Raw genomic sequence first — 12525 nt, forward strand, 5'->3', positions numbered from 1 at the left:
AGGTCTCATGTCATAAGCAGACTAGAGCACATCTACTTAAAACATGCCACATTCAGCCCAGGAACCAAACACTGCTCATAACAGGCAAAGACAACCTCTGCAGATAACTAGCCTGAGGGATAAAGCAACCAGGAAAAAACAGCAGAGCATACACAGCACACATCGTAGATACTTTAGGAAGCAGAAGGCCCTGGGGAACGGGACATTATACAGCAGGACACTACAGGACCTCTTCTTCATAAGGCCATTACCTTCAAGAACAGGAGATGGAGCTGGCTTTTTCAACACAGAAATAGGCACAGAGACTTGGACTAAAGGAGAAGACAGAAAAATCTATCCTAAATGAAAGAATAGGACAAGGCCATGGCCAGGGATATAACCCAAACAGATATAAATAACATAACTGATAGAGAATTTAAAATAATTATCATATGGATATTCACTGGACTTGAGAAAAGAGTGGAAGACATGAGTAAGACCCCTAACACAAAGATAAGGAATCACATAGCAAACATAAAGGATACAATAAACAAAATGAGAAACACACCTAATAGAATCAACAGCAGGACAGAAGAAGCAGAGGAATGAATTAGTGACCTAAAAGGCAGAGTAAAGGAAAGTAATCAAGCTGAACGAAACAGAGAAAAAAGAATTATGCAAAACAAGAATAGACTTAGAGAAGAACTCAGCAACTCCATCAAACAATAATGTTCATATTACAGGGGTCCCAGAAGAAGCAGAAAGAGAAAGGGAGGCAAAAATGTATTTGAAGAAATAACAGCTGACAACTTCCCTAATCTGAAGAATCCTCTGGACATCCAGATCCAGGAAACAGAGAACTCCCATCAAAGTCAACAAGAGCAGATCCACTCCATGGCATATTGTAATTAATATGATAAAATATAGTGATAAAGAAATAAATCTTAAAGCAGCAAGACAAAAGAAGACAGTAACTTACAAGAGAAATGCCATAATGCTAGCATATTTTTCAACAGAAACTTTGCCACCCAAAAGGGAGCAGCATGATATATTTGAAGTGCTGAAATGAAAAAAACTGCAACCAATAATATTCTACCCAGCAAAGCTATCATTCAGAACAGAAGGAGAGAGAAAGAGTTCTCCAGGGGGGGAAAAAAAAAAGTTTGCCAAACAAAAGTAAAAGAGGTTCATGACCACTAAACCAGTCCTGCAAGATATATTAAAGGGGACTGTTTGAGTAGAAAAGAGAGAACAAAAGTGACAGTATAAAGGTAGGAAACACAAAAGCAATAAAAATGAATATTTCTGTAAAAGAATCTATCAAGGGACTCACAAAATAAAATGATATAAAATATAATGACTTATACCTAAAACATTGGAAGAAGGATAAAGAATGGGTTCAAGATTAAACAACTCAACTTAATATAGACTGCTATATGTAGAAGATCTTACATGCAAACCTAGTGGTAACTATATATCAAAACCACTAATAAATACATAAAGTATAAAGAGAAAGAAATCCAAATATATCACTAAAGAAAATCAGCAAAACATGAAAGAGAAAGACAAGATCAGAGAAAATCTTCAGAGACAACCATAAAACAAATAATGACTATATATATAAAATTACTTATGGACTAAATACTCCAATCAAAAGACAGCATGAGGGGCACCTGGGTGGCTCAGTCAGTTAAGTGTATGACCTGAAGGTGGTGAGACTGAGCCCTCTGTCAGGCTCTATGTGGAGCCTGCTTAAGATTTTCTCTCTCCTTCACCCACCCTCCACCTTCCTCTCAAAAAAAAAAAAAAAAAAAAAAAAAAAAGACATAGCATGACAAAAGGGATAGAAAAGCAAGACCCATCTATATGCTGCCTATAAGAGACCTGTGTTAGACCTAATGACACATGTAGACTGAAAGTGAGGGGATGGAAAAACATTTATCATGCATATGGACATCAAAAGAAAGCCAAAGTATGAATACTTGTACTGGACAAAATCAACTTAAGGGACTCCTGCGTGGCTCAGTGGTTAAAGTGTCTGCCTTTGGCTCAGGGTGTGATCCTGGAGTCCCAGGATCGAGTCTCACATTGGGCTCCTTGCATGGAGCCTGCTTCTCCCTCTGCCTGTGTCTCTGCCTCTCTCTCTCTCTCTCTCTCTCTCTCTGTCTCTCTCTCTGTCTCTCATGAATAAATAAAACTTTTTAAAAAATAGACTTTAAAACAAAGACTGTAACAAGAGACAAAGAAGGACAGTGTATAATAACAAGAAGATTTAACAACTGTAAATATTTATGCATCCAAAATGGGATCCCCAGATACATAAAACAGTAACAAACATAAAGGAACTCAGTGAGAATAATAGTAACATTAGGGGACTTTAGCAGCCCACTTACAGCATCTTTAGATGATAGATCATCTAAACAGAAAATCAACAAGGAAAAACGGCTATGAATGACACACTGAATAGATAGATTTAACAGATATATTCAGGATATTACAATCCCCAAATCTCAAGTAAACAACCTGACCTTACACCTAAAGGAGCTAGAAAAACAACCACCACCAAAACCTAAAACTGGAAGAAGGAAAGAAATAATAAAGATTAGAGAAGAAATAAATGCTATAGAAACTGGAAAAAAAAAAAAAAAACAATAGAACAGGGGTGCCTGGGTGGTTCAGTCGGTTAACTGTCTTCTTTCAGCTCATGTCAGGATCTCAGGGTCCGGGGATTGAGCCCCACATGAGGCTCCCTGCTCAGTGGAGAGTCTGCTTCTCCCTCTCCTTCTACCTGCTGCTCCCCCTGCTTGTGCACGCGCGCTCTCTCTCTCTCTCTCTCTGTCAAATAAATAAATAAAATCTGGAAAAAACAATAGAACAGATAAATAAAACAAGGAACTAGTTCTATGAAAAAATTGATAAAACTGAGAAAGCTCTAACTCTCAGCAAACAAAAGTCCAAGACCAGATGGTGTCACAGGCAAACTGTATCAAACATTTAAAGGAGAGTTAATACCTATTCTCAATTTATTCCAAAAAATACAAAAGGAGGAAAATGTCCAAATTCATCCTATGATGACAACATGACCTGATACTAAAACCAGACAAAAAATACATTACAAACAAAAGAGAACTGCAGGCTAATATCCCTGATGAACACAGATGCAAAAATCCTCAACAAAATAGCAAATTGACTTCAACGATACATTAAAAAAAATCATTCACCACCATCAAGTGGGATTTATTCTAGGGTTGCATAGGTGGTTCAATATTTGCAAGTCAATCAATGAGACATATCACATCAATAAGAGGATAAGAACCATATGATCATTTCAAAAGACACAGAAAAAGCACTTGACAAAGTACAATATTCATTCATGATAAAAACTATCAACAAAGTAGGTTTAGAGGGAACATATCTCAACATAATAAAGGCCAATTATGAAAAATCCACAGCTAACATCATACTCTAAGGTGAAAAACAGAGCGCTTTCCCCTAAGATCAGGAACAAGACAAGGATGTCTATTCTCACCACTTGTATTCAACATAGTACCAGAAGTCTTAGCTACAGCAACGAGAAAACAAAAAGAAATAGAAGGCATCCAAATCAATTAAGAAGAAGTAAAACTTTCACTATTTGCAGATGACATAACACTATATATAGAAAACCCTAAAGACTCCACACACAAAGAAAAAATTGCTAGAATTGATAAAGAAATTCAGTTGTGGGATACAAAATTAGCATACAGAAAGAAATCTGTTGTATTTCTACACATCAATAATGAAGCAGAAGAAAGAAAACTTTAGAAAACAATCTCATTTACAATTTTACCAAAAAGAATAAAATACCTAGGAATAAACTAACCAAAGAGGTGAAAGACCTGTACTCTGAAACTTTTATAAGACACTGATGAAAGACACGGAAAGACATTTCATGTTAATGGACTGGAAGAACAAGTATTGTTTTTTTTTAATTCAGAATTTTTAAAAAAAATTTTTAAAATTTATTTATGATAGTCACACAGAGAGAGAGAGAGAGAGGGGCAGAGACACAGGCAGAGAGAGAAGCAGGCTCCATGCACCGGGAGCCCGACGTGGGATTCGATCCCGGGTCTCCAGGATCGCGCCCTGGGCCAAAGGCAGGCGCTAAACCACTGCGCCACCCAGGGATCCCTTAATCCAGAATTTTAATTATGTACATAAATAGCAACACGAGAACCAGGAGTTCTAATGCTGGACATTATCTCTAGGTGAAAGGATTTCCGATTAGTCCACTGGTAGTATGGTATCACCCAAGATAACAAAGAAGCCTGGTATAGTTTTTCCTGAAGAAGAAAGCCAATTTACTACATTCAGTACTGACTTCTCTGCCATTTTTCTGTAGAAAATGCATGGAGTTTCCAATGTTTACCTATAACTTTTGAAAGTTCTCCTTCCACAAATCTTCTACGACTATGTATCCTCGTAAACCCCAGTCATATAATTTCTCCCCACTGGACAAATACGATGGCTTTTTGTGGATAATAAAGAGAGGCAGCTAGTCCCATGAACCCAGGTGGATACACCAGCTTCTTTATTTTTGACCCTCTAGCCAAAAGAAGTCCAACAATGCCAGCAAAACCAATAACACCAAGTCTTGGAAAAAATCCAGGAGGTGCATTTTGTAGATATTCATAGCTGTCTAACCCCCATTGAACCAAGCTCTGCATCTTGGGCTTTATTTGTGAGTACATTTCCTGACACCAACTCGTATATGGCTCGCAATAATGTCAGAGATGTGAAATGCTTTCTTCAAGCTGGGTCCTTGGCTCCTCCACATATTTAGATTGACCCTCAGGAACCGAGTAGAGTGAAAGCTCATTAACCTTCACAGAAGTTTTGTGAGGTGAGTCCCTTTTAGGTGACGCGTAGACTTTAAAGGTGAGCAGACTCAGGCTGGCTGGCCCCACAGACCTCCGAATTACCTTGAACATGTTGCTGGCAGAGGTGGCTCCAGCCAAGAACAAGTATTATTAAAATGTCTATACTACCAAAGCAATCTACACATTTACTGCAATCCCTATCAAAATACCAACATCATTTTTCATAGAACTAGAACAAGTAATTCTAAAATTTATATAGAACCACAAAAAGACCCCCAAATAACCAAAGCAATCTTAAAAAAGAGAAGCAAAGCTGGAGACATCACAATTCCAGACTTCAAGTCATATTACAAAACTGTAATGATTAAGACAGTATGGTACTAGCACAAAAACAGACACACAAACCTATAGAACAGAATAGAGAACCCAGAAATGAACCCACATTCATATGGTAAAATACTCTTTGACAAAATAGGAATAGGAAAAAGACAAGCTCTTCAACAAACGGTGTTGGGAAAACTGGGCAGTAACATACAAAAGAATGAAACTGGACCACTTTGTTACACCATAGACACAAATTCAAATGGGAAGACCTAAAAGTGAAATCTTAAACCATAAAAATCCTAGAAGAGAACATAGTAACTTCTTTGACATTGGCCATAGCAATTTTTTCTACACATGTTTCCTGAGGCAAAAATAAATTATTGGGACCTCATCAAAATAAAAAGTTTATCTGATAAAGGGTTAGTATCCAAAATATATAAAAAACTTATTTGGGACGCCTGAGTGGCTCAGTGGTGGAGGTCTGCCTTTGGCTTGGGGCATGGTCCTAGAGACCTGGGATCAAGTACTGCATTGGGCTCCCCATGGGAAACCTGCTTCTCCCTCTGCCTGTGTCTCTGCCTGGGTCTCTCATGAATAAATAGATAAAATCTTAAAAAAAAAAAAAAAAAAGTTATTCAACTCAACACCCAAAAAAACCAAAAAATCCAATTTAAAAATGGGCATAAGACATGAACAGACATTTCTCCAAAGAAGATATCCAGATGGTCAACAGACAAATGAAAAGATGTGTAACATCACTCATCATCAAGGAAATGCAAACCAAAACCACAATGAGAAATCCCTTCATACCCATTAGAATGGCTAAAATCAACAACACAAGAAACAAGTGTAGGTGAGGATGTGGAGAAAAAGTAACCCTTTTGGACTGTTGGTAGGAATGCTAACTGTGGAAAACAGTGGGAAGGCTCCTCAAAAAGTTAAAAATAGGTCTATCCTATGCTCCAGCAATCACTCTATGCAAGAATACAAAAACACGAATTCAAAGAGATAAGTGCACCACAATGTTTATAGCAGCATTATTAACAATGGCCAAATTATGAAAAGAGCCCAAAGATCCATCAACTATTGAATGGATAGAGGAAGTGATACATACACACACACACACACACACACACACACACACACACACACACACACACTGGAATATTATTCAGCCATAAAGAAGAATGAAATCTTGCCATTTGCAATGACATGGATGGAGCCAGAGAGTATAATGCTAAGGGAGATGAGTCAGAAAAGACAAATACCAAATTACTTCACTCATATGTGGATTTTAAGAAACAAAACAAATCAGCAAAGTGACAAAAACAGAGAAATTAAGAAACAGACTGTTAATTACAGAGAACAAACTGGTGGCTACCAGACAGGAGGTGGGCAGGGAATGAGTGACATACGTGATGGAGATTAAGGAGGGCACGTATGATGAGCACCAGGTGATGTATGGAAGTGCTGAATCATTGTATTGTATACCCGAAACTAATATTACCTTGTACGTTAATGGACTAGAATTAATATAAAAACTTAAAATTAAAAAAAAAATCAGTGCAGGGCAAGCACCCAGATATCCCAGCATAGTGAGTGCCTTTTTCCACCAGCATAGGACTTAAGAGATGTTTTTGAGGCTCTCTTCTTCACCAACTATCTCCCCACTGCCACTCATTTCCTATCAAGTGGTTGAAATTTGGAGTGCAGTGAGGGTTAAGATATAGTCTTAAGAAAATGCCTGTTAAGGGGATGCCTGGGTGACTCAGTTGGTTTGGCATCAGACCCTTGATTTCACCTCAGGTCTTGATCTCAGGGTCATGAGATCAAGCTCCACATGGGGCTCCCAGATTTAAATGTAAAGACTTTAAAGAGATGATTGTAAAGGTGTCCTCCAGGCTAAAGAAAAGAGTGGAAAAACTGAGTAAGATCTTTACAAAAAAGAGACAGAAAGTACCGAAACAAACCAACCAGAGCTGAGGAATACAATAACTGAAATAAAGAACATGCTAGGGGGAAATAACAGTAGATCAGAGGATGCAGAAGAACATACCAGAAATACACTACACCCAGCAAGGTTATCATTCAGATTTGAAGGAAAGATAAAGAGATTCCAGACATATGAAAGTTAAACGAGTTTATCTCCACTAAACTAGCCTTCCAAGAAATATTAAAAAGACTTCTTAAGTGGAAAAGAATTGGCCATAATTAGACATAAGAAAATATGAATAAAATATGTAAAATATGACAATATATATGTAAAATGTGAAGAAGGGAATAAAAAGGGAAGAGAGGGCGAAAAAGAAAAGTTTTTCACAAAACTAGAATAATACTAAAATTTGTATGAAATCCAAGAAGACCCCAAATAATCAAAGTAATCCTAAGAAAGATGAACAAAGCTGGAGGTATCACAATTCTAGATTTCAAGATCTACTACAAAGCTGCTGTAATCAAAACAGTATGGTACTGGCACAAAAAAAGGCATATAGATCAATGGAGCAGAATACAGAGCCCAGAAATTAATGAACAATTATATGGTCAATTAATCTTTGTCAAAGAAGGCAAGAATATACAAAGAGTAAATAAAACACAATCTTTTCAATAAATGGTTCTGGAAAAACTGGACAGCTACATCTAAATAATGAAATGTACTATTTTTTTAACACCATACACAAAAATACACTTAAAATGAATTAAAGACCTAAACACGAGATCCAAAACCACAAAAATGCTAGAGGAGAACATAAGCAGTAATTTCTTTGACACCAACAGAAGCAATGTTTTCCTACATATGTCTCTTAGGACACATGATACATGAACAGACACATGAAAAGATACTCAATGACATTCATGTTCAGGGAAATGCAAATCAAAACCACAATGAGATAACACCTCGTATCTGTTAGAATGGCTAAAATCCAGAAGACAGGATACAAGTGTTGGTGAGGATATGGAGAAAAAGAATCCTTGTGCACTGTTATTGGGAATGTAAATTGGTGTAGCCACTGTGGAAAACAGTATGGAGTTTTTCCTCAAAAAATGAAAAATAGAAACTCCATATGATCCAATAATTCCACTACTGAGCATTTACCCAGGGAAAACAAAAACACATTAAAACAGCATTATTTATAATAGCCAAGACATGGAAGTAACATAAGTGCCCATCAATAGACAAATGGATAAGGAAAATGTGATACACATACACACACACACACACAATGGAATATTATACCATCATAAAATGGCATGAGATCCCGCCACTTGTGACAACATATGGATGGAACTAGAGGGTATTATGCTAAATGAATTAAGTCACACTGAGAAAGACAAATACCATATGACTCCACTCATAAATGGAATCCAAAAAAAAAAATGAGTAAACAAAAAACAGAATGAGAACTATAAATATAGAGAATCAACTGATGGTTGCCAGAGGGGAGGGCAGGTGGGGATTGAGCCAAATGGGTGAACAGGAGGAAACACAGGCCTACAGCTATGGAATGAGAAGTCAAGAGAATGAAAAGCAGAGCTTAAAGAATACAGTGACATTGTAACAGCAACATAACGGGACAGACAGTAACTAAACTTGTGGTGAACACAGAATAATGTGTAAACTTATTAAATCACTAAGTTGTACACCTGATATTAATGTAACATTGTGTGTCAAATATACAGAAAGAAAGAAAGAAGGAGAAAGAAAGAAAGAAAGAAAGAAAGAAAGAAAGAAAGAAAGAAAGAAAGAAAGAAAATCCATCAGCCCTTCTTGCAGACAACTCCTTGTTAAAATCTACCCATGCTCCTAGAGACTGCCCTTACTCTTATAAGGATCTTTCATTTATCCAACAAACATGGGATGGAAGCTTACTGATTTACCAGGCATAAGTCTAGGTGCTAAAGATTCAGCAGCAAAGAAAGCAAACTCCACTATTATGAAATTACATTCTCGACACTCCCACTTTTTTGATCCCAGGATTCCTGAAGCCCCTGGATTAAAAGGAGACAACAGAAAATTCATGTTGCTCTAGTATGCCAAGCATTTTTACTTCCCATTGTTTTAACATGCCCGTTTCAATCTAGGCAAGGAGCCTTAGTTCTTATGACCAAAAGAAAAATTACAATGTTTTCTTAAACAAAAGAGCAGCTTTCTTCTTGGTATCAATTTGCCTCCTCCATACAATGTTGAAATGGTTCTAGTCAAATTTATTTTAAAATATTTATTTATTCATTTGAGAGAGAGAAGGTAAGGTGAGAGTAGGGAGAGGGGCAGAGAGTGAATCCTCAAGCAGACTCCCCACTGAGTGCAGAGTCTCATGGGGGCGGGGGGGGGGGGGGATCAATCTCATGACCCTGAGATCATGACCTAAGCCAAAACCAAGAGCCAGGTGTCCAACTGACTGACACCCATGCACCCCTCTAGTCAAATTTTTAAAACCATGTCTCTCCTTTTGTCCATATTTGCCATTTCAAAATTCCATTTAACTCAAATAATTTCTCAACTATAACATCATTAATATATAATGATGATAAATCAATATAAAATCTGCCTCTTTATGTTATGAAAATTAGATGTCCCATAAAATATCTTTTTTTGAAGATTTATTTATTCAAGAGAAAGTGTGTGTATGTAGGAGTAGGGAGAGGGGCAGGGAAAGAGGGTGAGAAAAAAAAATTTTAAAGATTTTATTTATTTATTAATGAGAGAGACAGAGGGAGAGACAGAGACACAGGCAGAGAGAGAGGCAGAGAGAGAGAAGCAGGCTCCATGCAGGTAGCCTGATGTGGGACTCGATCCCGGGTCTCCAGGATCACACCCTGGGCTGAAGGCAGGAGCCAAACCACTGAGCCACCCAGGCGTCCCGGGTGAGAAAATCTTAAGCAGACTCTACGCTGAGTGCAGAGCCTGTCTCAGGGCTCAAACTCATAACCCTGAGACCAGGACCTGAGCCAAACCCAAGAGTCCGATGCTCAACCGACTGAGCCATCAGGTGCCCCTTTCAATGAATCTTAATAGAAGTGCTAGTCCTAGGAAAAGCCAGCCAGATATTTGTTTGTATTTGAATCTAGGTTATATAACTTCAGAAGTCTAACTTTTTTTTTTTTATTAATTTATTTATTCATGAAAGAGAGACAAAGAGAGGGGCAGAGGGAGAAGCAGGCTCCATGCAGGGAGTCCAATGTAGGACTCAATTCTGGGACTCCGGGATCACCACCTGAGACAAAGGCACATGCTCAACTGCTGAGTCACCCAGGCGTCCCCAGAAGTCTAACTCAGACTTCTGAGGCAAGAATATGTTTAAATGGTGCTCTCATGCTCATTAGTCAAGAAAAAACATGGTAATAAGCCAGCAAAGGGACCAGAAATGATGTTTTACTCCAACACTCTCATGTTGAAGAGTTGCAATCCCTATGAGATTATGTTACATTTTGTACAGAAACAAGATGAAGTGCCCTTGATTCCTTTATTTACATTCGCTTCTTATCCTTCTTTAGAGGCAAACTTCCTGAAAGAGTGGTCATTGTTGGGGCAGCCCCGGTGGCTTAGTGGTTTAACGCGACCCTCAGCCCCGGGGTGTGATCCTTGAGACTTGGGATCGAGTCCCACGTTGGGCTCCCTGCGTGGAGCCTGCTTCTCCCTCTGCCTGTGTATCTGCCTCTCTCCCTCTCTCTCTCTCTCTCTCTCTCTCTCTGCCTCTCATGAATAAATAAATAAAATCTTGAAAAAAAAAAAGAAAAAAGAAAAAAAGAATGATCATTGTTAAGTTTATTTCTTCACTTTCAATTTCTCCTTGATCTATTGCTAATTAGCTTTAACTCAACCATACCGCTGAAATTGCTTTTGTCAAAACCACAACTTGCTTTTGGTCCTCCTTTTTTTACTTGACTTTTCCACAAGACTTGACACCATTGGCCATTTCCATCTTTCAGAAACTGTTTACTCTCTTGGTTGTCAAGGCAACAAGCATTTTAGTTTTAGTGTCTTTCATGGGTTCTCATGTGGCTGCTGGTCACTGAAATGTTGGTATTCCTCAGACTTCTGTCCTAGGCTCTCATGTCTCACTCTCGTTGTTTCTCAGGGACCTCATTCACATCTGTCCTTTCCTTGGAATGTCTAAAATCACGTAAGACATGACTCTAGTTCATCTCTTTCCTAAGCCTACAGAATCATATTTTTAGCTGCATACCTTTTATATGTCAACCCTAACACAGTCCAAACTCAATGCATGATGCATCTTCCCTACTGTTCTCATTAACATTTAAAATGCATTTTATGCTCACAGCACTCTAACCATCCATGGCAAAAAAAAAAAAAAAAAACAAAACCTTCAGTCATCATACCATCTTCCTTCTCCATCACCTTTTGAGTCATTAGCACCTGTCAATTCTCTTATCGACACCACACATCCACCTCTTCCTTGCCATATACATGGCTACTACTTTGTGTTTAGGATCTTCAAAATTTATCATCTGGAGAGTATTTCAATTGTTTCCTAATTGGTCCCCCTAAGAAGAGACTCAGCACTCTAACCTATTTTACATTATGTTATGATATTGATCTCACTAAAACATAATCAAGTCTATTTAAAAGATAATCTCAAAAGTCCAAATTGATTAGCATTACATACAACCTCCTAGATGATCTGTTCCTATCTTTCTAATCTCATCTCTTAGCCATATTGAAAAGCTTGTAATTCCCTTAAACACATCATATCATTATTCCCTCCACACACTTACAGTTTTCCCTTGCAGATATGCCTTTATAATAATTTTGCCTATGTGGCAGCCCTATTTGTCCTTTTAGGTGTAACTCAAAGGCCTCTTCTCTTTGAAGCATTCCATGAGCCCCCAGAAAAAGTTAATCCTTGCTCCTGTAGGCTTTGAGAAATGCACTGGAAATAGACTCAGTTCAATTTTACTTAATTGATGTAAGGAGAGAAACAGCATGAGATGAGTAAAACAGTTCTATGAGGTGAGCCTGGAAGCCAAGAATGATAGTGAGGCATTATTAGAGAAAAAGCAGATTAAAGTTTTACAAGAAGGATAAAAATCTATGAGGTTACTGTTTTAAGCAAACTCTTTTTTGAAGAATAACATATAGGAAAGTATAAAAGTATGCAGCTTACACATACAGAATGGCTAAAATGCAAGAGACAGATAACACCAACTGTTGGCAAGGATGTGCAACAATACTAGCATGCTCTTGGGAGTATAAATTATTGCATCATTTTGGAAAACCATTGGGCAACCATCAAATAAACTGAACACATGTATACCCTATAATGTACCCTATCCCATTCCTAAGAATATACCCAACAGACATGCTGATCTAAGTTCAACAAAAAATTATGTACAGTATGTTCAT

At 37.8% G+C, this 12525-nt stretch overlaps 1 protein-coding gene and 1 pseudogene across 17 annotated transcripts in view; both read right to left on the reverse strand.

Annotated features, from left to right (window-relative positions):
• LOC112652600 (uncharacterized) overlaps nt 1-12525 on the reverse strand; it is a 430970-nt gene that overhangs the window by 179875 nt on the left and 238570 nt on the right. The window lies entirely within an intron of this gene.
• On the reverse strand, nt 4163-4970 carry LOC112652593 (MICOS complex subunit MIC26-like; annotated as a pseudogene).

The sequence above is a fragment of the Canis lupus genome, chromosome X, assembly GCF_003254725.2.
Source record: "Canis lupus dingo isolate Sandy chromosome X, ASM325472v2, whole genome shotgun sequence".
NCBI classification, from domain to species: Eukaryota; Metazoa; Chordata; class Mammalia; order Carnivora; family Canidae; genus Canis; species Canis lupus.